General features: G+C 41.0%; 1 protein-coding gene across 1 annotated transcript in view; it reads left to right on the forward strand.

Annotated features, from left to right (window-relative positions):
- The window catches only part of LOC120860381 (copine-4), a 491,427-nt gene that overhangs the window by 253,305 nt on the left and 210,392 nt on the right, over positions 1 to 27,730 (forward strand). The gene's annotated exons all lie outside the window — the stretch shown is intronic.

Consider the following 27,730-nt stretch of genomic DNA (forward strand, 5'->3'; position numbering starts at 1 on the left):
GGTGCTCAGAAAGCTGTGTATGCCTTCTGTGTCAGTGTGGAGACCATCCTTGGGTTGCTGTTAGCTGAAAGAAGACGAAAAACTAAACCCTGCTCCTGCTGCAACCATCAGAGAGCATGCTAGGGAGAAACTCGACCCCTCACCATCTCGAACACCAAGCCAACCTTCTTTTTTATTTAACTTTATTTCTTTATTATTTTATATAAATTTATTTATTCTTAATTGAAATATAATTGCTTTAAACATTGTATTGGTTTCTGCCAAACGTCAAGATGAATCAAACATATGTATACCTATGCCCCCTCCTTCTGAACCTGCCTTCCACTTCACTCCCCATCCTACCTCTCTAGGTTGTTACAGAGCCCTGGTTTGAATTCTCAGAGTCATATAGCAAATTCCCACTGGCTATCTATTTTACATATGGTAATGTATATGTTTCCATGTTACTCACGCCATTATCCCACCCACTCTTTCCTCCTCCCAACCCTTGTGCATATGTCTGTTCTCATTGTCTGTGCCTCCATTTCTACCATACAAATAGGTTCATCAATACCATCTTTCTAGATTCCATACATATGCGTTAACATCCAATATTTGTTTTTCTCTTTCTGACTTCCTTCACTCTGTATAAGAGGCTCTAGGTTCATCCACCTCATTAGAACTGACTCAAATATGTTCCGTTTTATGGCTGAGAAATATTCCACTTTATATATATATATACATATATGTGTGTGTATTATATATATACCACAGCTTCTTTATCCATTCATCTGCTGATGGACATCTAGGTTGCCTCCATGTTCTACCATTGTAAATTGTGCTGCAGTGAACATTGGGGTACATGTGCCTTTTACAATTTTGGTTTTCTGAGGGTATAAGCCTAGTAGTGAGATTACTGGGTCATATGCTGGTTTTATTCCTAGTTTTTTAAGGAATCTCCATCTGTCTCTCATAGTGGCTGTATCAGTTTACATTCCCACCAACAGTACAAGAGGGTTCCCTTTTCTCCACACCCTCTCCAGCATTTATTATTTGTAGCCTTTTGATGATGGCCATTCTAACTGGTGTGAGGTGATATCTAAGTGTAGTTTTGATTTGCATTTCTGTAATAGTGAGCAAAGTTGAGCATCTTTTCATGTGTTTATTAGCCATCTGTATGTCTTCCTTGAAGAAATGTCTGCTTAGGTCTTTTGCCTGCTTTTTGATTGATTGATTGTTTGATTGTTTGTCTCTCTGGTATTGAGTTGTATGAGCTGCTTGTATATTTTGGAAATTAATCCTTTCTCAGTTGTTTCATTTGCTATCATTTTTTCACATTCTAAGGGCTGTCTTTTTACCTTGTTAACAGTTTCCTTTGCTGTGCAGAAGCTTTTAAGTTTAATTAGGTCCAGCTTGTTTATTTTTGTTTTATTTCCATTGCTCTAGGTGGTGGGTCATAGAGGGTTTTGCTGTGATTTATGTCATAGAGTGTTCTGCCTATGTTTTCCTCTAAGAGTTTTATAGTTTCTGGTCTTATATTTAGGTCTTTAATCCATTTTGACTTTATCTTTGTATATGGACCTGTGGTGGATTCATGTCAATGTATGGCAAAACCAATACAGAATTGTAAAATAAAATAAAAAATAAAAAGAAAGTGTTCTAATTTCATTCATTTACATGTAACTGTCCAGTTTTCCCACCAGCACTTATTGAGGAGACTAGATGTCTTTGCCCCATTGTATATTCTTGCCTCCTTTGTCAAAATTAAGGTACCCATAGGTGTGTGGGTTTAACTCTGGGCTTTCTATATCTTATTCCACTGGTCTATGTTTCTGTTTTTGTGCCATTAACTTACTATCTTGATGACTGTATATTTGTAGTATAGTCTGAAGTCAGGAGGGTTGATTCCTCCAGCTCCATTCTTCTTTCTCAAGATTGCTTTGGCTCTTTGGAGTCTTATATGCTTCCTTATGAAATGTGAGATTTTTTGTTCTAGTTCTGTGGGAAATGTCATTGGTAATTTGATAGGGATCACTCTGATTCTGCAGATTGTACTAGGTAGTATAGTCATTTTCACAACATTGATTCTTCCAGCCTAGGAACATGGAGTATCTGTCCATTTGGTTATATTGTCTTTGATTTTTTTCATCAGTGTTTTATAATTTTCTCTATACATCTTTTTTGTCTCCTTAGGTAGATTTATTCCTAGGTATTTTATTCTTTTTGTTGCAATGGTAAATGGGATTGATTCCTTAGTTTCTCTTTCAGATTTTTAATTGTTAGTGCATAGGAATGCAAGTGATTTCTGTGTATTGATTTTGTACCCTCAACTGTGTTGAATTTACTGATTAGCTCTAGTAATTTTCTGATAATATCTTTAAGGTTTTCTATTATGTTATCGGAGAAGGCAATGGCACCCCACTCCAGTACTCCCACAGTGAGAGTTTTACTTCTTCATTTCCAATTTGATTTCCTCTTATTTCTTTTTCTTCTCTAACTGCGGTGGCTAGGACTTCCAAAACTGTGTTGAGTAATAGTGGTGAGAGTGAATGCACTTTTCTTGTTCCTGATCTTACAGGGAATGCCTTCAGTTTTTCAACACTGAGAATAATATTTGATGTGGTTTTATCATATATGACCTGTATTAGTTAAGGTAGGTTCCTTCTATGCCCATTTTTTAAGAGTTTTTATCATAAATGGGTACTGAATTTTGTCAAATGCTTTTTCAGCATCTTTTGAAATGATCATATGGTTTTTACTTCTAACTCATTAATATGGTGTATCACATTGATTGATTTGTGTATATTGAAGAACCCTTGAATCCCTGGGATAAACTCAACTTGATAATGGTGTATGATCTTTTTAATTTGTTGTTGAATTCTGTTTGCTAGAATTTTGTTGAGGATTTTTGCATCTGTATTCATCAGTGATCTTGGCCTGTAATTTTCTTTTTTGTGTGTTGTCTCTTTCTGGTTTTGGTATCAGGCTGATGGTGGCCCCACAGAATGCATTTAGAGGTTATTTCTTCCTCTGAAAATTTTTGCAATAATTTTAGAAGAGTAGAAATTAGCTTTTCTCTAAATATATGGCAGAACTCACCTTTGAAGCCATCTGGCCCTAGGCTTTTGTTTTCTGGGAATTTATTTTTTTTATCACAGTTTCGATTTCAGTGCTTGTAGTTGGCTTATTCATAATTTCTCTTTATTCCTGGGTCAGCCTTGGAAGCTTGAACTTTTCTAAGAATCTTATCTATTTCTTCCAGGTTGTCCATTTCATTGGCATGTAGTTGTTTGTAATAGTCTCTTATGAGCCTTTGTCTGTTGTAACCTCTCCCTTTTTGTTTATAATTTTGTTGATTTGATTCTTCTCCCTTTTTTCTTGATGAGTCTTGCTAATGGTTTGTCAATTTTGTTTATCTTCTCAAACAACCAGCTTTTAGTTTTATTAATCTTTACTATTTTTTCTTCATTTCTTTGTCATTTATTTCTGCTCTGATCTTTATGATTTTTTTTTCTTCTACTAACTTTAGGGGTTCTTCTTCTTCTTTCACTTGTTTTAGGTGTAAAGTTAGTTTGTATGTTTGATGTTTTTCTTGTTTCTTGGAGTAGGGTTGTATCACTATAAACTTCCCTCTTAGAACTGCTTTTGCTGCATCCCATAGGTTTTGAGTTGTCATATTTTTATTGTCATTTGTTTCTAGATATTTTTCTGTTTCCCTTTTGACTTCTTTAGTAACCTGTTTGTTACTTAGAAATATATTGTTTAATCTCTGTGTGTTGTGTTTTTTACAGTTTTTTTCCCTTGTAATTTATATCTAGTGTCATAGCATTGTGATTAGAAAAGATGCTTCATATGATTTTAATTTTCTTAGGTTTACTGATGTTTGATTTGTGATATGGTCTACCCTGGAGAATGTTCCATGTGCACTTGAGAAGAAAGCATATTCTTCTGCATTTGAATGGCATGTCCTGAAGATATCAATTAGATCCTTTTGATCTAATGTGTCATTTAAGACTAGTTTTTCCTTGTTAATTTTCTGTTTTGGTGATTTGTCCATTGGTGTAAGTGGGATCTTTAAGTCCACTACCATTATTGTGTTACTGTCAATTTCTCCTTTTATGTCTGTTAGTGTTTATCTTATGCATTGAGGTGCTGCTATGTTGGGTGCATAGATAATTACAATTGTTATGTCTTCCTCTTGGATTGATCCCTTGACCATTATGTAGTGTCCTTCCTTATCTCTTGTAATATTCTTTATTTTAAGGTCTATTTTGTCTGATATGAGGATGGTTATTCTGACTTTCTTTTGATTTCCATTTGCATGAAATGTCTTCTTCCATCCTCTCACTTTCAGTCTGTATGTGTCTCTAGGTCTGAAGTGGGTCTCATATAGATAGCATATATATGGATCTTATGTTTGTATCCATTCATGGAGGCAGTCTGTGTCTTTTGGTTGGAGCATTTAAACCATTTACATTTAAAGTAATTATTGATACTTATATTCCTATTGTCATGTTCTTAGTTGTTTAGGGTTTGTTTTTGTAGGTATTTTCCTTCTCTTGTATTTCCTGTCCATTTAAGTCTCTTTAACATCTGTTGTAAAGCAGTTTGGTGATACTAAATTTGCCTTTGTTTGCCTATAAAGTTTTTGATTTCTCCATCAACTTTGAATGAGGTCCTTGCTGGGTAATCTTGGTTGTAGATATTTCCCTTTCAGTATTTTAAGTATATTCTGTCATTCCTTTCTAGCTTGCAGAATTTCTGCTGAAAGATCCTCTGTTGATCATATGGGGTTTCCTTTGTATGTTACTGTTGCTTCTCCCTTGCTGCTTTTAATATTCTTTCTTTGTGTTTAATCTTTGTTAGTTTGATTAGTATGTATCTTGGCATGTTTCTACTTGGATTTATCCTGTATGGGACTCTCTGCACTTCTTGGACTTGATTAAGTATTTCCTTTCCCATGTTGGGAAAATTTTCAACTATAATCTCTTCAAAACTTTTCTCAGACCCTTTCTTTTTCTCTTCTTCTTTTGGGACCCATGTAATTTGAATGTTGGTGCATCTAATATTGTCCCAGAGGTCTCTGATGCTATCTTCAGTTCTTTTCATTCTTTTTCCTTTATTCTGCTCTTCAGCAGTTATTTCCACCATTCTGTCATCCGGCCCATTTATGGATTCTTCTGCCTCATATATTCTGCTATTGATTCCTTCTAGAGTATTTTTTATTTAAGTAATTGTGTTGTTCATCTCTGTTTATTCTTTATTTCTTCTGAGTCCTTGTTAAATGTGTTAATTGATTCTTGCATTTTCTGCATTCTATTTTTGAGGTTTTGGATCATCTTTACTATCACTGTTCTAAATTCTTTTCAGGTAGTTTGCCTATTTCCTCTTTGTTTATTTGGTCTTGTGTGTTTCTAGCTTGTCCCTTCATTCACACAATATTTATCTGCCTTTTCTTTTCTTTTTTTATCTTATTGTGTTTGACATCTCCTTTTCCCAGGCTCCAAGGTCGAATTCCTTCTCCCTTTTGGTTTCTGCTCTCAGTGGGTAAGTTTGGCTCAGTGGTTTGTGTAGGCTATGCTGGGTGTGACTTGTGCTTGTGTTCTGGTGGGAGGAGGTGGTGGGTATTTTCTCCCCCTCTGATGAGTAGGGCTGTGTGAGGTGGAAACCCTGCCTGCTGATGATTGGTTTGTGGTTTTTTCTTGTTTGTTGTTTAGGTGAGGCATCCTGCATTGGGCAGTTGGGTGGTCCCAGTCTTGCATATAGGTGGAGGCCTTTTTGGGAGTTCTCTCTTATTAAAACTCCCTATGTTTAGAAATTCTCTGTCAGCCTAGGGTTTTGCATCAGAACTCCTACTTCAAAGGCTCAGGGCCTGATCTCTGGCTGGGGAACTGAGATTGCACAAGTGATTTGTTATGGCATTAAAGGGGACTAAAACACACAGAGAAAAACAAAAAACAAAACAAGAAACAAAAAATGAACCCTAGATAAACGGTAAGTACAAAATCAAGCAAATAATAACAGAATATAAAAATAATGGAATATACACACACACATATACACACATAAACAAAACCAAAACAGCTCAAAAGAAGAAAGTACAAGAGATTAACCCAGCAGCAAAGGAAACTAAAAATGATATTAACCAGTTAAAAACAAAAGTAACTAAAACACACAGGAAAGCAAAACCAAAGCAAGGTACCAACTGGAGGATAAAGCAGCAAAAACAAAACAAGCTAACAAGCATGGTCAGGAAATGGAAGAAAAGAAAGAATAGAGGACTTCCCTGGTGGCGCAATGGTTAAACGTCTGCCTGCCAACACAGGGGACGTGGGTTCAATCCCTGCTCTGGGAAGATTCCACATGCTGCAGACTAACTAAGCCTGAGGGCCGTAAGAACCAAGCCCGTGCTCAGCAATAAGAGAAGCCACGCGATGAGAAGCCCATACATAGCAACAAAGACCCACCACATCTAAGATAAATTTAAAAAAATAAAAATAAAAAAAAGAAAGAATAGAAAATTAAGATTAAACAGAGATAGATTAAAAAATGTTTATGTATATTAAAGAATAACTGCAGCAGTAAAGAGCAATAAAAGCAAACAAAAGAATAAATATAAAAAATAATAAAATTTAAAAAAAGATTTTAAGAAAAAAACCCCACAGAACCACAAAAAGCCAATGTAGAGGTAAAAGCAAATAAAGGAAATAAAAATTGTAATTTAAAAAAATTCTCAAAAGCTTAAATAGATTTAATAGTACTAATAAAATCAACAACCACAGCCAACAGAGAGGGAAAAAAGAAAGAAAAAGAAAACATTCCAGAAGCAGCTACAGAACAAGTCAAAACACAAGAATAATAATAAAATGTTTTTCTTGGATCTCAGCTGTCAGAGTCCTTTCCCTTGCTGTGAGCCACATTCTACCTCACCTCCCTAGGATGCCATCCAATACTCCACTGGTCTTAGACCTGCTGTGGGGGCAGCTCAGACTCTAATCTGATCTTATTTCTGCATGTTCTTGCCTCCAATGTCCACAGCTGCCAGATAGTGAGTTTTCTTTTGTGGGAACTCTCATTGTCCTTTTACATATTCCATAGGCACTCTGCCTAGTTGATCATGTGGATTTAATCTGCAGCTTATATAGCTGGTAAAAAGGTTTTGGGTCCTCTTCCTTAGCCACACTGCCCCTGGGTTTCAATTGTGTTTTTATCTCCACCTTTGTATGGGAGTCATCCACGGGGGGTTGCTCCTGAGGTTGCCCAGGAGGACTTGGGCCTGCCCCAATGAGGACAGGTGTGGAAGTGGCACAGCTGCTTGGATCACAGGAACCCTGACCAGGTATGCAGGGGAGCTGGCAGCTAGGGCAGCAGGAAATATGGTGCTCTATGGTTTTTTCCTAGTCTCTGGCAGCTGTCTCAGTGGGAATCCACTGTGAAGGTGATGTGATTGCTTGGATCACAGGGACCCTGGCAATGTCTGGTACACAGGTGCGAGGGCCTCTGTTACCACAGAAGATATAGTGCTATTAGGGTTTTTTTCCGGCCTCTGACAGCTCTGCCCTAGTGAGGACTGAGTGTGGAGGTGGCACAACTGCTTGGTTCATGGGGACCCTGGTGGTGCCAAGTGTCCAAAGACACTGACTGCCGGAGCTATGGCCATATAGAGTCTTTTTATAGCCTCTGCTAGCTGGCAATCAGAGGGCCTCTTTGGCTGGTCCTTCTGTTGCTTGGCATATCAGGCATTTAAATGGCTACCCTGGCTGGGGTCCTTCTCTATTGCTTGGTGCTTCAGGCACTTAAATAGCCACCTGACTGGTGGCAGTTTAGTCACTAAGTTGTGTCCAACTCTTGCAATCCAATGGGCTGCAGCCTGTCAGGCTGCTCTGTCCATGCCATTCTCCAGGCAAGAATACTGGAGTGGGTTGCCATTTCCTTCTCCAGGGGATCTTCTAGACCCAGGAATCCAACCTGGTTCTCCTGTACTGTAGGCAGATTCTTTAGCAACTGAGCTGTGAGGGAAGCCCCAAAATGAAACTGTTAGTCATTCAGTTGTGTTTGACTCTTTGTGACTCCATGGACCCCTAGCTCCTCTGTCCATGGAATTCTTCAGGCAAGAATACTGGAGTGGGTAGCCATTCCCTTCTCCAGGGGATCTTCCCAAACCAGGGATTGAACCCAGGTCTCCTGTGGCCCTCCACTATTGCTCCACGAGTTAGGCACTTAAAGGACCACCCTCTGTGGGGTCTTCTTTATTGTTCAGCTGCCAGTGCTGGTGTGGCTATAGTGATGGCTCCCCCTCTGCACATGACTCAGTAGTATGGCTTTGCCTCCATGGCCACTGATTTTCCTCCACGGGCATTTCACACCACAGTCTCCTCCCTTACATCCCCTCATGCCATCTCCTGGCAGTCAACAGCAGACCTTGCCCTGGGATTGCTCTTCAATCCCTACACTCCAGGTCCCAGGAACTGCACTTTTTAAGGGACTTGCGTCCCTGTCCAGGGTATGTAGGGCTGTGGCAACGATTGTCTGTGTGATTCTCATTCCATTCAAACTGTCACAGATCAGCAGCTTCACTCTCCAACAGGCTCAAAGGCTTCTCCTCTGTCCCAAACAATTGCCCTGCTTTGGGGACTGACCCTTACTTCAGTTCCCCCATCCCACTCCCACCCCAGGTGCAGGTCCTGTCCTGCTCACCCGCCTCTTCTTTTTTCCCTTCCTTCCTTTATTCTACCGAGTTTTTGCATCAGTCTATATATTCTTTTCCAGTGCTCAGGTATTCCTGCCCACCCTCAACTGGTGTTCTTCAAGATCTTCAGTATCTGAAAGTATATTCCTGATATATCCTTGCAGAGAGATGTACTCCATGTCTACCTACCCCTCTGCCATCTTGTTCTCAATAATCCAAGCTGACCTTTAATGTGATGCCTTCATTTTCTGTCACTGCTTATAAACTCATTCATTCATCCCCATATTTCTCCACTCTGTCATGCACCTATACAGTGGACAGTGAGTCAGAAATAATAAAAATAATAAACATGGCAGCCAACTTTCTCTGTGATGGTTTAGTCGCTAAGTCATGTCTGACTCTTGCGACCACATGAATTGTAGCCTTCAAGGCTCCCCTGTAGAGGGGATTCTCCAGGCAAGAATACTGGAGTGGATTGCCATGCCCTTCTCCAGGGGATCTTCCTGACCCAGGACCCAGGGATCGAGCAGGCGTCTCTTATGATTCTTGCATTGGCGGTTACGTTCTTTATCACAAGCACCACTTAGGAAGCATTTTTATTTACCAGCCACTGGCCTGGGTACTCACTAGACTTCAACTCATTGATCAGCGTCCCTGCAAGGTAGACACTACCATTATCTCTGCTTCCGTTTGAGGAAGCTGATACAGTAAAGCTTGGTGGGTTCTTCAAAGTCATGTAGCTGCTGAGGGGTCTAGCTAGAATCTGAATACAGATCTCGTTGGGCTGCTAAGGCCCTCAGGATCTTTCCAATTTACCCTAATAGCTTATCACTAACTACTGTAAATTATGATGTGGTGGCTATTAATGCAAATCCATATTGGAGTTTTCCTTGCTGTTTTGTTTTTTTTTTTAAGTTTATCTTGTACAAAATTGATAGAGGCAATATAGGAATCCTCTTGGGGTGAAAAATAGCATTGGTTATCTCTCCTCAAGATTTGCACACTGAATTCACTTTAAATATAACATGATTTCTTAAATTTTGCATAATGTGCTATGCATATAAGTTAACTAAGTAGGGTAACAGTAGATAGCCTTGATGTACTCCTTTCCCAATATGGTACCAATCCGTCATTCCATATCCAGTTCTAACAGTTGCTCCTTGACCTGCATACAGATTTCTCAGGAGGCAGGTCAGGTGGTCTGGTATTCCCATCTCTTTCAGAATTTTCCACAGTTTGATGTGATCCACACAGTCAAAGGCTTTGGCATAGTCAATAAAGCAGAAGTAGATGTTTTTCTGGAACTCTCTTGCTTTTTCGATGATCCAACGGATGCTGGCATTTTAACCTCTATTTCCTCTGCCTTTTCTAAATCCAACATGAACATCTGGAAGTTCTTGGGTCACATACTGTTGAAGCCTGGCTTGGAGAATTTTGAGCATTATTTTCTTAAGATGTGAGATGAGTGCAATTGTGCAGTAGTTTGAACATTCTTTGGCATTGCCTTTTTTGGGATTGGAATGAAAACTGACATTTTCCAGTCCTGTGGCCACTGCTGAAGTTTCCAAATTTGCTGGCATATTCATTGGAGCGCTTTAACAGTTGAAGCACAAGCTGGAATCAAGAGTGCCAGGAGAAATATCAATAACCTCAGAAATGCAGATGACACCACCTTTATGGCAGAAAGTGAAGAGGAACTGAATAGCCTCTTGATGAAAGTGAAAGAGGAAAGTGAAGAAGCTGGCTTAAAACTCAGCATTCAGAAAACTAAGATCATGGTATCTGGTCCCATCACTTAATGACAAATAGATGGGGAAGCAATGGAGACAGTGGCAGACTTTATTTTCTTGAGCTCCAAAATCACTGCAGATGGTGACTGCAGCCATGAAATTAAAAGACACTCGCTTCTTGGAAGAAAAGTTATGACCAACCTAGACAGCATATTGAAAAGCAGAGACATTACTTTGCCAACATAGGTCCATCTAGTCAAAGCTATGGTTTTTCCAGTAGTCGTGTATGGATGTGAGAGTTGGACTGTGAAGAAAGCACAAAGAGTGTCACACTGCATGTTATATAGCAAAAAATCAACCTTGGGAATCTCACTTTGGACTTTACATTGAGTTTGCATAGCACTCTCTGCACCATCAAACCTCCACTGTGCCCACTGATTGAGCCCATCCCAGGGCTGAGTGTCAAAGAATTGATGCTTTTGAACTGTGGTGTTGGAGAAGAGTCTTGAGAGTCCCTTGAACTGCAGGGAGATCAGTCCATCCTAAACGAAATCAATCCTGAATATTCATTGGAAGGACTGATACTGAAACTCGAGTACTTTGGCCACCTGATGTGAAGAACTGGCCCCTTGGAAAACACCCTGATGCTGGGAAATATTGAAGGCAGGAGGAGAAGAGATGACAGAGAATGAGATGGTTGGATGGCATCACCGACTCGATGGACATGAGTTTGAGCAAGTTCCATGAGTTCGGTGATGGACAGGGAAGCCTGGTGTGCTGCAGTCCATGGGGTTGCAAAGAGTCAGACACGACTGAACTGACTGACTTCTTAAACAGTGTTTTAACCTCACAAAATAATAACCTTACAAATTCAGCACCCAGAGATGATCCTTCCTGGTCTTTTCACCCTCAACAATGTTGTATAAGCCCATTATCCAAATTCAGTGCTTGCCCTGAATTTCATCATTGCTTTTTTTGCAGGCATTTTCTCTCCTCCATGGCTGGGAGGACAGTTACACTGTGTGGAGTCCTCTCCTCATTGTCCTGTGACTGTTCTTTTGTGTATTTCTCCTCTAAATGTCAGAATGTATGTTAACACCAAGAACTTCCTGTCATCATAAGTGAGCAGGAAATCTTTAAGCCCTCAAAGGAGTCTGAGACTCTCTGGGGACTCTGACTCTTATTCATGAGAGAAGAATCATGTACCATCTTCCCACAAAGCAGGGGTTCTCAAACTTGAACTTATCAGAGTCACCTTGAGACTGATTAAATCATGGAGTATGGGACCCACTCTCAGAGTTTCTGATTCAGAAGCTTTAGCGAGGATACAAGTGACCTGCCTTTCTGAGTTCCCAGGTGATGGAGATGCTGCTGGTCACACTTTGAGAATCACTGCCCCAGAGTCTTGGGGCAGGAATGCTAACCTGAAGGAATGCTAATCTTGGACAGTACATCTTTTAATAACAAAAGAACTAATGTTTGGGGGCAATTATCTACAGAAATTAAGGAGAATAAAGAAAACATCTGAAGAGTAGGGAAAAAATTACTTCATAAAGTGTACAGTCACCCAAAGAAGCATGCATTTGGCTTTCGGTTTATATTCTCAGTGAGGATCTTGATTTCCAAAGTTTGTTTCTCCTAACCACTCAATGTAGTTGAATGAACCTGTTATCTAGACTATTGGTGCCTCTCCTGACACAAGTGAATGTTAGGATTAGATAAGCCACAGTGACTCCTGAAAGGATTGCAGACCACAAGCTGTCAGTGATCTGCGTGCATTTGGTTTCAGCCTGGGATGGGCTCAATCAGTGGGCACAGTGTAGGTTTGATGGTGCAGAGGATGCTATGCAAACTCAATGTAAAGTCCAAAGTGAGATTCCCAAGGTTGATTTTTTGCTACATAACATGGAGTATCCTCATGACATAAAACTGATGGCCCAGAGTAGTCAAATTCACACTTTAAGATAGGCAACTCATTTTCCTTCTGCTGCTTACATGGAAAGCTTTCTCTAATTTTGCAGAATTACTGCAAGAAGAAGCCACATGAGTGATTATGTCATCAATAACTGTCACTATCTTGGCTCCCATGGACCAGTTGAGGAATCCTGGGAAGCAGTGCTGCTTCCATGCTGACTGTGGGATTCACATAGGGCAATTGTGAGTGAGCACACCTCAGCTCTCCAAGAAGAAGAAAATTAATTCTTACCTTTTTCTTTGCTATCTTTGTCCAGCAAGTAGTCTTCTTACATTTGGCTACTAGGGAAACCCCTCTGCTTCCTCTAGAGTCTCCATTTGTACCTTTAAATCTCCTCTATGGTCTCCTAGACTGGCATCATAAGCCCGGGCCTGGATCTGCCACCAAGCCCCTGTGGGATCTTGGTGATGTAGTGACCTTATCTGTTGTTGTTCAGTTGCTCGGTCATGTCCAACTCTTTGCCATCCTATAGACTGCAGCATGCCAGGCTTCCCTGTCCTTCACTATCTCCCAGAGTTTGCTCAAACTCATATCCATTGAACTGACGGTGCCATCCAACCATCTCATTCTCTGTCGTTCCATTCTCTTCCCGCCTTCAATCTTTCCCAGCATCAGTCTTTTCCAATGAGTCAGTTCTTCACATCAGGTGGCAAAGTATTGGTGCTTCAGCTTCAGCATCAGTCCTTCCAATGAATATTCAGGACTGATTTCCTTTAGGATTGACTGGTTTGATCTCCTTGCTGTCCAAGGGACTTTCATGAGTCTTCTCCAGCACCACAGTTCCAAAGCATCAGTTCCTCATTGGCCAGTGTTCTTTATGGTCCAACCCTCACATCCGTACATGACTACTGGAAAATCCATAGCTTTGACTAGACTTCATCTGTAGAGGGAAGGTTTTGTATTGATTAATCTCCAAGTTCCTTCCAGTTTTCCTAGTCAATGATTCTCACTCATCTCTTATCTTCCCCTTGTTTCTGAAAGTAAAGCATCCCTCCCTGCATCCTCATCCCTTTGCAGGGTGCTCTCTGCTCACCTTCCCTCAGATCCCCACCTCACTGCTTCTCCTCTCATCCAGGATTGACCCTGCCAATCATAGATGTCATTCAGCCACATATTGTCTCTCCTGCCTGAATGCCCCCCAGGAAAGCAGCTCCTCGTGTCTACTTAATTTCAAAGATAACTTTCAAAAGATATATTTAGTGACAATTAAACTGAGTCTGTGTATACAGGCCCTCTCCCACATACATTCACAGAAATATGGTACCTCTCCTATCTCCATATAAGTACAAGAGAGGAGGGCAAGTGACCGGAAACTGAGTGAGAATTGCAAGAACTGATATATTACTGCTGCAAAGCAGCTCTAGGTGTTAGACGTGGTCTCAACACGTTAAAATAGGCCAGTGCAGGCACTCAACCTTCAGCCTACCTGGTCAGGGTGCCCTGGGCCTGTTTACCCAGATGGGGAGCCACAAGTACCAGCTGGGTTTGAAGGCAGCTACTGGGACCAGACCTACCACTTCTGCTTATTGCCAGCTAGCTTTCATTGCAATCACTCTTCCAACCAACACAGAACTACTGATTCTAAAAACCCACCCTGACCCCATCTTTTCAGTATTCACACAGGCTCTCTTCACTATGTGGTCCTGTTCTATATTCTCAGCAATGTCTGGTTGCACCTTCTCAATTATCAACATTCTGAGCACCTTAAACAAAAGTGTCCTAGACTTGTCTCAACTCTTAAGCATGAGGCACTACAACACTATGAACCAAATCCTCAATATGCCAAATGGCCAATTTGCTGAAGTCAAATAACCAGAAAGTCAGTCCACCAAATAATATAGTAGCCCCCAATTTAATTCTCTACCAAATATTTTTATTTAGCAAAAGTAATTTTTTGAAATGTATTTGTGTTTTATTGACATTATTTTAAAACTTGAGAAGATTACTGCATTTTTTTTTTTAGCTTGGCTGCTTATGAAATTTAGTTACCAGTTACCATAAACTCCTCTGAACATCAAATGTAGCCATCAGAAGACTAACTCTTCTTGGTCTTGTCTCTCAAATGTGTGTATGGGATGGGGGGCAGGGATGTTACTAGCTCTTAAAGTCCTAATTTCTTCATAGGCCAAAGGACTAGGACTTGTCATTTTTTAATGACAAGCATGAAGATGTGGAGTGTAAGGTTATGAGTGATTCTTAGTGTCACCTCCATAATGTTTTATATTTTATAAAAAGAATATGTATCACCTCTATAATCAGGAAAAAATTACAATTAATATTAGTAAAAATATAGCAATTTTTTTTAAGCCAAGCCTGCATGATGCCTTGGAAGAATTCATATTCACACAGAAAAATATGACACCTAGTATTGTATAAATTTCAAATTTTGAAGAATTTAAAATGTATAAAGATGCTTAATTTAGGGAATTGATCAGAAATGCTTTTGAGTAAGATATCTGCTTTATGTTTATGTATGTATTTGTTGAAGTATGGTTGATTTACAATGTTGTGTTAACTTTAAGTATATACCACAGGGACTGAGATATCTATCTATAGATATATATAGATAGATAGATACATATTCTTTTTCAGATTATGTTCCCTTATAAGTTATTACAAAATATCACTCATAGTTCCCCATGCTATTTGTAGATCCTTGTTGGTTATCTATTTTGTATATGTTGTTTGGTTGCAAAGTCATGTCCAACTCTTGCAACACCACAGACTGTAGCCTGCCAGGCTCTTCTGTCCATAGGGTTTCCCAGGCAAGGATACTAGAGTGGGTTACCATTTCCTCCTCTGAGGGATTCCAGGGGATCTTCCCAACCCACAGATCAAAGCTTCATCTCCTGCATTGGAGGGGTATTCTTTACCACTGAGCCACCAAGAAAACCCTATTTTATATATAGTAGTATGTGTGTGTTGAGCTCAACCTCCTAATTTATTTCCCCCACCATAAATTTGTTTCCTAAGTCTGTGAGTCTGTTTTGTAAATAACTTTATTTGTATCATTTTTTTAAATTCTGCATGTAAGTGATATAATATGGTACTTGTCTTTCTCTTTCTGGCTTACTTTACTTAGTATGGTAATCTCTCAGTCCATCCATGTTCCATTTGTATGTATTTTATAATATATAATGTAATATATAATATATCTCACATCTTCTTTATCCATTCGTCTGCTGATGGACATTTAGGATGCTTCCATGTCATAGATGTACCCTACATATAAGTTAAATAAGCAGGGTGACAGTATACAGCCTTGACGTACTCCTTCTCCTATTTGGAACCATTCTGTTGTTCCATGTCCAGTTCTAACTGTTGCTTCCTGACCTGCATATAGGTTTCTCAAGAGGCCGGTCAGGTGGTTTGGTATTCTCATCTCTTGAAGAATTTTCCACAGGTTATTATGATCCATACAGTCAAAGGCTTTGGCATAGTCAATAAAGCAAAAATAGATGTTTTTCTGGAACTCTCTTGCTTTTTCCATGATCCAGCGGATGTTGGCAATTTGATCTCTGGTTCCTCTGCCTTTTCTAAAACCAGCTTGAACATCAGGAAGTTTATGGTTCACGTATTGCTGAAGCCTGGCTTGGAGAATGTTGAGCATTACTTTACTAGCATGTGAGATGAGTGCAATTGTGTGGTAGTTTGAGCGTTCTTTGGCATTGCTTTTCTTTGGAATTGGAATGAAAACTGATCTTTTCCAGTCCTGTGGCCACTGCTGAGTTTTCCAAATTTGCTGGCATATTGAGTGAAGCACTTTCATAGCATCATCTTTCAGGATTTGAAATATCTCAACTGGAATTCCATCACCTACACTATCTTTGTTCGTAGTGATGCTTTCCAAGGCCCACTTGACTTCACATTCCAGGATATCTAGCTCTAGGAGAATGATCACACCATCATGATTATCTTGGTCGTGAAGATATTTTTTGAACAGTTCTGTGAATTTTTGCCACCTCTTCCTAATATCTTCTGCATCTGTTCAGTCCATACCATTTCTGTCCTTTATCGAGCCCAACTTTGCATGAAACGCTGGGCTGGAAGGAGCACAAGCTGGAATCAAGATTGCCAGTAGAAATAACAATAACCCCAGATATGCAGATGACACCACTCTTATGGCAGAAAGTGAAGAGGAACTAAAAAGCCTCTTGATAAAAGTGAAAGAGGAGAGTGAAAAAGTAGGCTTAAAGCTCAACATTCAGAAAATGAAGATTATGGCATCTGGTCCCATCATTTCATGGGAAGTAGATGGGGAAACAGTGGAAACAGTGTCAGACTTTATTTTGGGGGGCTCCAAAATCACTGCAGATGGTGACTGCAGCCATGAAATTAAAAGACACCTACTCCTTGGAAGGAAAGTTATGACCAACCTAGATAGCATATTGAAAAGCAGAGACATTACTTTGCCAACAAAGGTCCATCTACTCAAGGCTATGGTTTTCCCAGTGGTCATGTATGGATGTGAGAGTTGGACTGTGAAGAAAGCTGAGCGCCGAAGAATTGATGCTTTTGAACTGTGGTGTTGGAGAAGACTCTTGAGAGTCCCTTGGACTGCAAGGAGATCCAACCAGTCCATTCTAAAGGAGATTAGCCCTGGAATTTCTTTGGAAGGAATGATGCTAAAGCTGAAACTCCAGTACTTTGGCCACCTCATGCGAAGAGTTGACTCATTGGAAAAGACTCTGATGCTGGGAGGGATTGGGGGCAGGAGGAGAAGGGGTCGACAGAGGATGAGATGTCTGGATGGCATCACCAGCTCGATGGACATGATTCTGAGTGAACTCCGGGAGTTGGTGATGGACAGGGAGGCCTGGCATCCTGCAATTCATGGGATCACAAAGAGTCGGACAAAACTGAGCGACTGAACTGAACTGAACTGATGTCATAGATATTGTAAACAGTGCTTGCTGTGAACATTCAGTTCAGTTCAGTTGTTCAGTCGTGTCCAACTCTTTGAAACCGCATGAACTGCAGCACACCAGGCCCCCCTGTCCATCACCAACTCCCAGAGTTTACTCAAATTCATGTCCATTGAATCGGTGATACCATCCAACCATCTCATCCTCTGTCATCCCATTCTCCACCTACCTTCAATCTTTCCCAGCATCAGGGTCTTTTCAAATGAGTCACCTCTTCACATCAGGTGGCAAAAGTATTGGAGTTTCAGCTTTAGCATCATTCCTTCCAATGAATATTCAGGAATGATTTCATTTAGGATGGACTGCCTAGATCTCCTTGCAGTCCAAGGGACTCTCAACAGTATTCTCCAACAGCAGTTCAAAGGCATCAGTTCTTTGGCACTCACCTTTCTTCACAGTCCAACTCTCATATCCATACATGACTACTGGAAAAACCATAGCCTTGACTAGATGGACCTTATTCGGCAAAGTAATGTCTCTGCTTTTTAATATGCTGTCTAGGTTGGTCATAACTTTCCTTCCAAGGAGTAAGCATCTTTTAATTTCATGGCTGCAATCATCATCTGCAGTGATTTTGCAGTAGCAAAAAATAAAGTCTGTCACTGTTTCCACTGTTTCTCCATCTATTTGCCATGTAATGATGGGACTGTATGCCATGATCTTTGTTTTTTGAATGTTGAGTTTTAAATCAGGTTTTTTACTCTCCTTCACTTTCATCAAGAGGCTCTTTAGTTCTTCTTCACTTTCTGCCATAAGGGTGGTGTCATCTGCATATCTGAGGTTATTAATATTTTTTCTGGCAATCTTGATTCCAGCTTGAGCTTAATCCAGCCCAGTGTTTCTCATAATGTACTCTGCATGTAAGTTAAATAAGCAGAGTGACAATATACAGCCTTGACGTACTCCTTTTCCTATTTGGAACCAGTCTGTTATTCTGTGTTCAGTGCTAACTGTTGCTTCCTGAGCACATACAGATTCTCAAGAGGCAGATCAGGTGGTCTGGTATTCCCATCTCTTTCAGAATTTTCCACGGTTTACAGTGATCCACACAGTCAAAGGTATTGGCATAGTCAATAAAGCAGAAATAGATGTTTTTCTGGAACTCTCTTGCTTTTTCGATGATCCAGCAGATGTTGGCAATTTGATCTCTGGTTCCTCTGCCTTTTCTAAAACCAGCTTGAACATCTGGAAGTTCATGATTCACATTTTGCTAAAGCCTGGCCTGGAGAATTTTGAGCATTACTTTACTAGCATGTGAGATGAGTACAGTTGTGCAGTAGTTTGAACATATGTAGCATTGCCTTTCCTTGGGATTGGAATGAAACTGACCTTTTCCAGTCCTTTGCCACTGCTGAGTTTTCCAAATTTGCTGGCATATTGAGTGCAGCACTTTCACAGCATCATCTTTTAGAATTTGAAATAGCTCAACTGGAATTCCATCACTTCCACTAGCTTTGTTCATAGTGATGCTTCCTAAGACCCACTTGACTTCACATTCCAGGATGTCTGGCTCTAGGTGAGTGATCACACCATCGTGATTATCTGAGCAATGAAGACTGTTTTTGTACAGTTCTTCTGTGTATTCTTGCCACCTCTCCCTAATATCGTCTGCTTCTGTTAGGTCCATACCATTTTTGTCCTTTATTGAGCCCATCTTTGGATGAAATGTTCCCTTGGTATCTCTGATTTTCTTGAAGAGATCTCTGGTCTTTCCCATTCTATTGTTTTCCTCTATATATTTGCACTGATCCCTGAGGAAGGATTCCTTTTATCTCCTTGCTATTCTTTGAAACTCTGCATTCAAATGGGTATATCTTTAATTTTCTTCTTTGCTTTTCACTTCTCTTCTTTTCACAGTTATTTGTAAGACCTCCCCAGAGAGGCAGTTTGCTTGGGATGGTCTTGATCACTGTCTCCTGTACAATGTCATGAACCTCCCTCCATAGTTCATCAGGCACTCTGTATCAGATCTACTCCCTTAAATTTATTTCTCACTTCTACTGTTTAATCGTAAGGGATTTGATTTAGGCTATAAATAAATGGTCTAGTGGTTTTCCCTACTTTCTTCAATTTAAGTCTGAACTTGGCAGTAAGGAGTTCATGACGTGAGCCACAGTCAGCTCCTGGTCTTGTTTTTGCTGACTGTATAGAGCTTCTCCAACTTTGGCTGCAAAGAATATAATCAGTCTGATTTCAGTGTTGACCATGGTGATGTCCATGTGTAGAGTCTTCTCTTGTCTTGTTGGAAGAGGGTGTTTGCTATGCAAACAGTTCATTCTCTTGGCAAAACTCTGTTAGCCTTTGCCCTGCTTCATTCTGTATTCCAAGGCCAGATTTGCCTGTTATTCCAGGTATCTCTTGACTTCCTACTTTTGCATTCCAGTCCCCTATAATGAAAAGGGCATCTTTTTGGGGTGTTAGTTCTAGAAGATCTTGTAGGTCTTCATAGAACTGTTCAGCTTCAGCATTACTGGTCAGGGTATAGACTTGGATTACTGTGATATTGAATGGTTTGCCTCAGAAATGAACAGAAATCATTCTGTCGTTTTTGAGATTGCATCCAAGTACTGCATTTCGGACTCTCTTGTTGACTTATGAGGGAAACTCCATTTTTTCTAAAGGATTCTTGCCCACAGTAATAGATTTAATGGTCATCTGAGTTAAACTCACCCATTCCAGTCCATTTAGGTTCGCTGATTCCTAGAATGCCAACGATCACTCTTGCCATCTCTTGTTTGACCACTTCCAATTTGCCTTGATTCATGGACCTAACATTCCAGGTTCCTATGCAATATTGCTCTTTACAGCATCAGACCTTGCTTCCATCACCGATCACATCCACGACTGGGTGTTGTTTTTGCTTTGGCTCTGTCTCTTCATTCTTTCTAGAGTTATTTCTCCACTGATCTCTAGTAGGATATTTGGCACCTCCGACCCGGGGAGTTCATCTTTCAGTGTCCTAACTTTTTACCTTTTCATGCTGTTCACAGGGTTCTCAAAGCAAGAATACTGAAGTGGCTGCCATTCCCTTCTCCAGTGGACCACATTTTGTAGAACTCTTCACCATGACCCGTCCCTTGGGTGGCCCTACACAGCATGGCTCATAGTTTCATTGAGTTAGACAAGGCCGTGGTCCATGTGATTCGATTGGTTAGTTTTCTGTGATTGAACATTGGCATTCCTGAATCTTTTTAAATTAGAGTTTTGTCCAGATATACACCCAGGATTGTGATTAAGGAATGTATAGTAACTCTACTTTTAGTTTTTTAAGGAATGTCTATACTGTTCTCCCAGAGAAGGCAATAGCAACCCACTCCAGTACTCTTATCTGGAAAACCCCATGGATATAGGAGCCTGGTAGGCTGAAGCCCATGGGGTCGCTAAGAGTCGGACACGACTGAGCGACTTCACTTTCACTTTTCACTTTCATGCATTGGAGAAGGAAATGGCAACCCACTCCATTGTTCCGGCCTGGAGAATCCCAGGGATGGCAGAGCCTGGTTGGCTGCCGGCTAGGGGGTCTCACAGAGTCGGACACGGCTGAAGCGACTTAGCTGCAGCAGCAGCATACTGTTCTCCATAGTGGCTGTTCCAAAATACATCTCCACCAACAGTGTAGGAGGGTTCCCTTTTCTGCACACCCACTTCAACATTTATTATTTATGTACTTTTTGATGATGAGACTGTCCTTTTTGTTAGGTTTTTGAGAAAATTTTGCAGGTGCTGCAGGTAAAGCCTTGATTCCCTCGCCACTGCCCACAGGGAGGAGGTTTTCCTTGGGTAATCTGATTCTGATCTGTCATAGTACTGCTTTTGATTACAGAAGAGACCCAAGAGGATTTGAAGCACTAATAATGAATAAGTTAAGCAAGCTTCATTAGAATCACAAAGAGGTTCTGACATTCCCCAAACTCCAGAATCTCCAGTTAAGGCTTAATTTGAAAAAGAGAATGTTTTATTTTGAATTAAACTAATAAAGTTTAAAGGGAGAAAAAACAATAACTGCTTGGGTTACAAAGTCATTCCCAAGAGTCTTGGGTTCAGATTCAAGGGCAAAATGAGGCCAAGTATGAATTCATTAACTTTGTTTTGGATGGAATGTGAGCCTTTGAGATTCCTCTGTCCTCCTGGACAGGTCAGGTGAGGCCTCAAGTGAGCTGATTATAGTGCTCACCACTCTTTCCTGGCATCTGCCCACCAGGAGACTGAGGACATCACGTACTCCCAAGCAGTTTTCAGCAACAAATGAATGGAAATCATTCAGACCTCTCTCCCCACAATGAGACTTGAACCAGGAAAACTAATGCTATGTCTGAACTTGCAGACATAGTTTCAATGGAATCAGAAAAGCTTGAAATGGGGAGGAAGACCAAAGGCCAGCTGGGTTCAGCCAGCATTATGCAGGTGTCAGCCCTCATACTCCTGGCTTCAGCTTAAGTACTTCCATGGAGGGGAATTCATCCTTACTGTAAGCTATCCTCAGAAGGATACAGTAACCTAGACTCCATTTGCCCTAGGCCATCTTGGCTCACACCTATTGTCATGGTTTAATTATTAACATTGTTCTCTTTCATTTTCAAGTGTCCAAATCAGGACAATATATTTTACAGTCCCTTCCTGATAGTAAATCATTTTCATAGCTGACATTTATCAAGTGCTGATCATATGCGAGGCATTCATGAGCTTGGTGCTGTCAACACCATCATCACAGTTCATCACAAATCATCATCATCACCAGACCAAGATCCACACCTCCTGAGTCAGAATCAAGATGTAATAACTGGCTTCTGGATTCAGAGTCAGAGCCCTAAGTTTTTCCTCTATCTCTAAACTTCACTACCTCTGGACTTCTGTTTAGTATACCTAATAAGAAAAACATCCATATCCCTCTCCAGATGTCCCCACCACTGACTTTCTCTTAAGTGCTCAGTTGAGGGAGGAGACTGACTGATATCTGAGGTCCTTGTATATCTCAGGTGCTATGTTACCTAATAAATCAAGAACTGGGCTCTGAGGGCTCAACTAATTCATCTGCACTCATGTTGACAGCAAGTTGTGGAACTAAAATTCAAACCTAAGTAGACCTGATACCGGTACTTGCCTTCCCAGTATACCAATTTTCCCATCCCCATTGCATTCAGTTTCTACAACCCTTTGCAGACTGAAAAAATTGGAGAATAATTCTCCCTAAATGTAAACTGCAATAACTGCTCAGTGAGGTCAGGAAGAAAGCGACCCTTTCCATATGATAAATTGACTTCTGTATCTTTTTCCCAGCTCAGGAAAACCTACGACATTCATCTGTGAGTGTTTATCTTCAATACTCCTGGACCACAGAATATGAGCAACTTAGAGTATTCAGGCCTCACCCTTCCCTGGGCACAGACCTTTTGTTCATGTAGCAGATATGGATAACAATCAGATTAAAATAGCTGATATATGTTCATTTATTCATCCGTTCAGTGAATAACACATTCAATGCAAACAATAATAATAAAAAGATAATATGTATTTATTCACTCATTCAAATAAATATGTATGTATTCATTCATTTATTGAGCCCTTACTGTATGCCAGACACTCCCCTAGACCCTGGAGCATCAGCCGTGAATAAAGGGACAAAGCCCTGTTATCATGGAGTTTACCTGTTCCTACATAAAATAATAACAGCGACAGTCCTATGAAGGAAAAATCTTGACAGGATAAGGAATAAAGAGTGATGGGAAGGGATGGGTGCTAATTTAAATAAGGGTTCTGGGAGGCCCTTTCAGAGCTGAGACCGGAATAAAGTATGGGCATAATCCATGCAGAGAATTGTAGGAAAGCAGTCCAGGCAGAGAGCAAAGTGACCACCCATACATACTGCCTTATGCTGAAAACTGCCAACCAACCGTCTGATTTCATTCTAACAGAACCCCTGAGGGAAAAGTGCTGTATTTCCATATTTTCTGCTAAACACCCAAACCTTGAAGTGACTTGCTTAAATGCAAGCCATTTTCAAGTGGGCAAAGTTAAACCCAGGCCTCCTGACACCCAGATGATGTCTTCACTGTAGCTCCTGGGCACTTCTGTGCCTTTGCCTGTGGGTGACACCCACCAGGCTTTCAATACAAGATTTACAGGATGACCAGGGAGCAACCTCTATAAAGCCTGCATCATCCGTCTTATTCTGCATCTGGTTCTGACCTTTTGTTACATATTTTTGATTATAGAAGAGACCCTGGAGGGCTTGGAGCACTAACAATGGATAAGTTAGGACCCTCAGGGGCCCATAAGGATGGGAAGTGTAACTCTCCATGTCCCAGGCTCACCAAGCAAGCCACAGGCAAGCAGGAATCTTTGATCTAGGGCCAGGCCTGGAATAGATGGAGTAGGAAGAACAGCACACTGGGAGCCTTCCTTTGTGCCACTCACTCCCTCTGCCCCACAGCCCACCCTTTATGTTTTCCCAATGCCCATTGTTATCCACACTGAGGTCAACTCAGTGCCTTAAATATCTTTACTCTTTACCTCTTTTTCCAGTCTACTTCCAGGACCCCAGTCCAAGCCAGTCAATGACTATAATCATCTCTTTGTGGGAATTGATTAGATGGGAGAGAAAAGAGGAAGGAGCCTTTCCTAAGCATCTCCATGTACCTGATGCTGGAGTTTTATTGGTACTCATTATGCAAATGATAATAAACCAGTGGCATGGATAGTATTATCACCATTTCACAGAAGAGGAAACTGAGGCTTGAGGAGGTTACCCTGCTTGCCCTATATCAGGCTCAGCATTTGGAGCCTCATGTGTGATTCTTTTTAAAATTAATTTATCTTCATTTTTCATTGAAATATAGTTGATTTAGAATACTGTGTTAACTTCAAGTGTATAGCAAAGTGATTCATTATATATCCTTTTTTTCAGATTTTTTCCCTTATAGATTATTATAACATATTGAATATAGTTCCCTGTGCTATACAATAGGACCTTGATCTCAAACTCCTTGTCCCTCTCCCCTTTCCTCTTTGGTAACCATAAGTTCGTTTTTATGTCTGTAAGTCTATTCCTGTTTTATAAATAAGTTTATTTGTATCATTTTTTTAGATTCCACATATAAGTGGCATTATATATTATTTGTCTTTCTCTGTCTGACCTCACTTAGTAAGATAATCTCTAGGTCCCTCCATGTTTCTGACTCAACATTATATAGCAGGAGTGAAGCACGAAGCTAGGGCACAAGTTAAGTGGCTTCTGCAGTGGTCTGAGGGAGAGAGAACACCCCTCTGAGGTTAGCATCTCCAGGGTGAGGAGTGAGTATGAATTACTGCATGCATCTGACAGGGTTTAGTGCAGGATCAAGTCCAGCCTCTGTCATTTATAGGAGACAGCAGAGAAGAGATGGACTCTGGCTGGACTGACTGGATTTAAATCTCAGCTCCTTTACTTTCTGGCTGTGGAAACTTGAGCAAGTCACCTAGCCTGTCTATAGTGGGCTGAATGGTGGCCACCCCCAAATATGTCTGCATCCTCAACCCTGTGGTCTATGAATATGACCTTATTTGGACAAAGAGTCTCTCAGATCTAGGTAAGTAAGGGTTAGCAAGATGCAGAGGTCATCCTGGGTTATCCATGTGGGATAAGTTCAATGACAAGTGTCCAGACAAAGGAACCACAGAGGAGGAACACAGACAGGAGAGGGCCACAAGAAGGAGGTGGAGTGGTGCAGCCACAGGCCAGGGAACAGGCAGGCACCAGACTCTGCAACAGAGACAAGAAATATAAATCAACTTCAGAGCCCCTGGAGGGAGCATGGCCCCCACAGACAGCTTGATTTCAAACTCTGCCCTTGAAACTATGAGAGAAGATGGTTCTGGTTTTTTACGTCAATTTGTGATAATTTGTTATAGCAGCCCTAGCAAACCAATGCACTCTTTATACTTCGTTTTCTTGTCTGCAAATGGATGTAATACTTACTTTCTAGGGGTGTTATGAGAATTAAATTAATCAGTACACTTAAGTCACTTCAGAGCAGTAACTGGCACACTTAAAGTAGGTGCTCTTCCTGCAGTAGTATTATTACTCTTTGACTTAATTATCTCTGAGCTTCTGTCTCTTCACCTGTTAACTGGTAATAAAAATACTTGGTCTAATAACATGAAAGTTGGACTTTGCATCCTTCACTTAAAAGTAGTCCAGGGATTTCTCCCATCATCCTCTTCCTGTAGACTACTAGTATCTAGTTGCCAGCCTCACTGACAATGAGTCACCCCCTGCCAAATGCAAGGATGGTTGAAAAGCTGCCTGTGCCCTTGGCCTGACCCAGGGCCTTCCTCTGGGCAGTGGCTGCTTGGAGATGCAGCTCTTCCTGTTTCTCCCAATCGCCATGTGGTATCCCTCAGGTCGGGGTGGGGGGATGCCTCTGGGCCAGGTCATTGGTGATGACGAGGCAAAGGTGCAGAATACACAGGCAGTCCTTAAATCCTTCTCTGAACATCTCTCCATCCCTTACTAATGAAGTCAGAGAAAGGGTAAAAGCCTGTAATTACACTGGAAGTAATTAGAACACTGCTTAATAGAAAGCCGGAGACAGGAAGCCCAAGCGAGCAGATTACCCATCACACCTGTCACTTGAAATCATTCTTGCTGGACTGGTCCTTCGGTAGGTCTCCACTGGGGAGCTGGGGACCAGACTGAGTTTATGTAACACGTGCATGCACACACGTGTTGTTGTTCTCTCTCCTGAATATCTGAGAAAGCTTCTAAGCTGCTACAACTTTACTCTTAATCAAAGTCTAAATCAGCAGAATAGATTCATTTAAAAGCCCTTTTCTAAAAATCCTTTAAATCTGATCATACTGTATTGAAATTCAACATGAAATGTTGATGTGTAATTCTCACTTCTAGCTCAGTGCTTATCACTTTTAATGTACATGCAGGTCATCTGGGGACCTCATCAAAATGCAGATTCTGGCTCAGCAGGTCTGCAGTGGGCCCTGAGAATCTACCTTTCTAGCCATGCAGGTTGTGCTGCTACAGCTGGATAGTAGCCAGCTAGGATGAGGAGGGGAGAACACAAGTGAAGGGAGAAGGAATAATTCCCTCTCCTACGGGTGACTCCACATCCCTCCTATCACAGCAACCACTCCAAGCTCCTAATGAAGATCATAAAAATGAATAAAGTTTGCCAATTGAGGGAAGAGGGAACAGCATAAGAAAAAACATAGCTCTTTAAAGGCTATTTTAATCTTTATTAAAACAATGGCAAAGTTTCCCTTTACTGGTAGTGCATACAAGATGCCAAGCTACTCAGGCATTATTTTGTGCTCAGATAGGATTGTGGCTCATCTGGGTCAGTGGTGGAAGCCAGGTGACCAGAAAAGGGAGGGAGAGTGTCAAGGCTAGGGTCTTCAGGCATATTTATCGTAGCAAGTCTGATGTCTACCAGGTGAAGTTATACCTGTCTACCAGCAGTCTTGGGAGGGAAAGGAGATGGTAGGGAATTCCCTAAAATCAGTCATCATCAAAGCCATCATCACATCTTTTCCTGGGACTTTGAACCTGGTCACGGGCTAGGTCAGTATTAGTTCCCTGTTACAAATGACCACAAGCTTGGTGGCTTGAAACAACAAATTTATTCTCTCACAATTCTTGGGGAAGAAGTCCAAAATCAGAGTGTGAACAGGGCCATGCTCCTTCTGAAGGCTTTAGGGGAGAATCCATTCCTTGCCTTGTCCATCATCTTCAAATATTTCTCTGCTCTGTCTTCATATTTCCATCCTTTCTAAGTGTATGTTATCATATCTCCTTCTGATTCCTTAGATTACATTTAGAGTCCACCCAGATAATCCAGGATTATCTCCACATTTTAAGATCCTTAACTTAATTACATCTACAATGACCTTTTTGCCATATGAGGTAATACACACATGTTTCAGTGATTTAGGGTATGGATATCTTTGTGTTTAGTCCTGTCTGACTCTTTGTGACACCCTGGACTGTAGCCCACCAGGCTCCTCTGTCTTTGGGATTTTCCAGGCAAGAATACTAGAGTAGATTGCCATTTCCTCTTCCAAGGGATATTCTAGACCCAGGGATCGAATCCACATCTCCGGCATTGGCAGGCATATTCTTTACCACTGAGCCACTTGGGAAGCCCATGGATATCTTTAGGGGGTCATTTTTAACCTACCCCAGCCAACATGGCTAAAGTACCTAGTATCAGTTAGAGGACAACACTGCCAGGAACCTGGTCTGTAGAATTAAAGGAAAAGCCTTCTTTTCTGCCTCATATGTTCATCCTGCTCCTCATACTCATTCATGGCCTAGGTAGCTACCTTCCCTCTCCTCTTTGACTCAGTGAAGTTATACCTGTCATCCATGAGCCTTCAGGTCAGGAGCAATTTCTTCAGAAGTGCCTCACCTGACCTTCTGGGTCAGGTGAGCCTCCTCTCA

This window comes from Oryx dammah, unplaced genomic scaffold, assembly GCF_014754425.2.
Source record: "Oryx dammah isolate SB20612 unplaced genomic scaffold, SCBI_Odam_1.1 HiC_scaffold_11058, whole genome shotgun sequence".
In the NCBI taxonomy this organism is placed as follows: domain Eukaryota; kingdom Metazoa; phylum Chordata; class Mammalia; order Artiodactyla; family Bovidae; genus Oryx; species Oryx dammah.